Genomic DNA, 3,438 nt, shown 5'->3' on the forward strand with positions numbered 1-3,438 from the left:
CAGTATAATCCAAGAGGCACAACCTTCAAAAAAGACTACTGTAAATCTGAGCAATGAATGTACTTATCTGTGCTACAGTACAAAACCTGAGAGAGCCCCCTCTGGGTCTGAGACAGGAACGCACCAGTCAGTATGAGTGGTGCTAGGGTACAAAACCCAAAAACCTCACTCTTGGGATGAAAACAAAACTTGCAGACCATCATGAACAAATGCTGTCTCAGGCCAGCCCACAGTGTGCCACTGGCATCTGGGCAGAGAAGAAACAAGGAGTTAGCACAGACAGCTGCATGAATAAAAGAGGAACCCACCATCTTAGGGGTGAATGGCTTCGCAGAGATAAGACAAAGAGCAGAGAGAGACATTTTGATCATGAGTTTAAAATGTCAGGTGGAAGAGGAGTTTCCCAGGTGGAGGGAGGATCCCATCCTGAGACAGACTTAGCCATGATGGGAAGAGGAGGGAAACAGACAAGTGAAAAGTGCAGAGGCTACACTTCCTACTATGAATCACTGGGAGGGTGCCAGTAAGGAAGCACATGCTTTGATATGGGGAGGAGGGGCTCAGCTTCCATGAGAGAGGCAGAAAAGATCCAACGCCTATAATCTCCACCAACCGAAAGACTACGAGAGGATCGGATAGGCACAGGCTGATTGCGTGGTCCCTCAAACACAAATCAGGGGCCAGGCCTCCCAGAGCCAGAGAGATACATGGTTATCCAGTATTGGGATTTTGACCGGGCCCAAAGGCTAGAGGCCAAAGTCTTGATATGACTTCTGATTCATGGAACTATGGGCAGAGATACAGAATGAGGGATAGGCTTACCGGACATGGCAGTGGTAGATGGAAGAATCCAGAGATCCTTAGTTGGAAAAGTGACCAAGTTGAAGGTTGCAGGGTCCTGGCATACCTCAGACTGCCATGGACACGAGCAAATGCCAGGATAACCTTCTGAGTCACATCCACCAATGTGAGGATAAAGCTTCAAGGGAAACTTAGGGGACCTGGAATGGGGGATCATGGCAGTTACCATGGCAGGTGATCGAGGCAGAGGGACAAACAGTCCAGGCAGAAGACAGAGCTTAAGTGAGAATTTTATTAGGGGGGAGGAAAGAGAAAAGACATAAAGAGACACAGAGACACAGAGAGGACAGAAGAGAAGAGGGAGAAAGGAAAAGTCATGTCTGCCCCAGGGGAACAGTGGGAAGAGAGAGGGGGAGGAGATCCAGAAAGAGAGGAGAGCAGAAAGGAAGTAGAGCCAGAAAGAGAGGAGAGCAGAGAGGAAGTAGAGCCAGAACCAGAGGAGAGCAGAGAGGAAGTAGAGCCAGAAAGAGAGCCTAAATGAGAAGGGTCTGTCTTTTAATGGGGTCCTTCACACCTGTGTGCAGACTGGTACTCATGGAAGCCTGGGCTGACCAGAGTACTGACTGTGTGCATTCTACCTGGTGATAGGGCCAGGCTAGCATCATGCCTGCATCCTTACAGTGGCCACTGGGGGTTACAGGTAAAATGTGTTTCCAGGTATTTGTGCCTAAGACTTAGGAATGGGGATGGGCTATGAAGTTGGGGCTGAATGTTCACAGGAAGAAGGAAAGCAGGATGTTGCCCCAAGAGCTGCTTAGTCTTGTGGGAATTTTTGCAGACAGGGTGGAGAGGCCACAGCAGAAGGTCTGCTTTGCTACAGATCTTAGGGTGATTTGAACTGGGTATTGGCCTTATAGGAGTGAAGGAGAGGTGAAGATATGCAGTTAGCCCATCTATTTCCTTGGTCAGGGTGGCCAGAGTGGGAAGGAAGGCTGCAGCATGTGTTTTGATGCAGATCTGGGGATGAGACTGGGAGATTGGTTTTGGAGGAGAAAAGGGAAAGGAGAAAATCTACAGTTAGCCTACCTGCTTCCATGGTCAGATTGAGCTGTGGGTTGAAGAACTAGCCAGCCTCCATCTTGGGCTAGAAAGCGCTCTTATTGTAGACGAACTAGGTCCATTCCTGTTTATGATTAAATCTGTTTCTCAAGGAATGTGCTATGTCCTATCTATAACCTTAACTACAAATATGCCTGTCCTACCTGTTCTAGGAATTGACAACCATGCCTTTGATTCAAAAAGTTATTATGATTACCTATAACGTGACATCCTATAGCCTTGCATCTATAACATTGCAAACATATCTTTGTATCAGGAGGATGTAATGACTAACTTGTTATGCTTATACTTATATTCTGTTTTATAACCCCACCTATTTAACTATCAAATGTCCTATTTGTAAATTCTCGGTCCCTGAACTATAAAAGACCTCATGTTCTAATTTCCAAGACTTGTCCTGTTTAACCCCCTCTTAAGGCGAGACACCCTGTGGACATGAATAAAAAAGCTTCCTTTAATCGATGTGGCCATGATGATTTCAGTCAGTTGTCTTCTCTGATCTCTGAGATTAACAATTACCAGGGAGTGTCTAATGGAGTTAAGGACTGGGAAGAAGCAATGAATTGGGGAGGCAGGTTAGGAGAAGATGGGAATATGAGACTGATGGTGGTAGAAGGACCACAGTAGGTGGCCTGCTGCAGAGCTAGGGACTGAGGAAATGGGTTTGGAAGAGCAGTGGGAGAGTTTCATATCTGCAGTTTTCCCACCTTCTTCACTGACTGGAGCCATCGTTTAATAGAAAAAAAAAATAAGGATAACATAATTAAATGAAACAACTAGAAACAGAGATGAAAAACAGAAGACACAAGTTCTTGGTTAATGTAAATCTTATAATGGATATGAGTTAGGAAGTAATGTTATCAAAGTAATTCATATGTATGTGTGTCATATAATCAGGGATCAGAACTATAGAATATTATCCATTATATATGTTACATATGGATTCATTAGATTGCTTAAAGACTGTGGTTAAGGCTAGCCTAACAATGCTGTGTCTCAGTAGAAAGGCAAAAGAAAAAAAAAAAAGAAAAAATCTCGTAAATGTTTATTCTATGATGGTGGAGGACTCAGTGTGTTGTGAGATTTCCACCAGGGAAGACTGCTGAGACATGGCTTTAAGCCAATAGAAAGTCTTTACTAGTCAGCTGGTCACTGACTACACTGTGTGTTTGGGATCGTATTGTAGCCCAAGCCGTGCTCAAGGGGGGGGTTTTAAGCAGGAGAACCATGTCCTGAGTTGACATACTTCAATTAATAATAAGAGTTAGCCAGAAGAGGAAGTAGAGAAGCCATAAATTAAGCAATCCTATTTTTATTTATTCTCTGAGAATTCCAGCCCCTTCTCATTTCTGTCCTTTCTCCTGCCTTGCTCTTGGCCATGCAGGTGCTTCAGACAGGCAAACTAACACATTTTCACAGAGTTAAACAAATGCAACATGTGAAAAATGCTATACATATTTGATTCATTAAACAAATGTTTCAAGCATAACACATCTTTAATATTCCACAATAGAAAAG

Source organism: Phodopus roborovskii, unplaced genomic scaffold, assembly GCF_943737965.1.
Source record: "Phodopus roborovskii unplaced genomic scaffold, PHOROB, whole genome shotgun sequence".
NCBI lineage: Eukaryota > Metazoa > Chordata > Mammalia > Rodentia > Cricetidae > Phodopus > Phodopus roborovskii.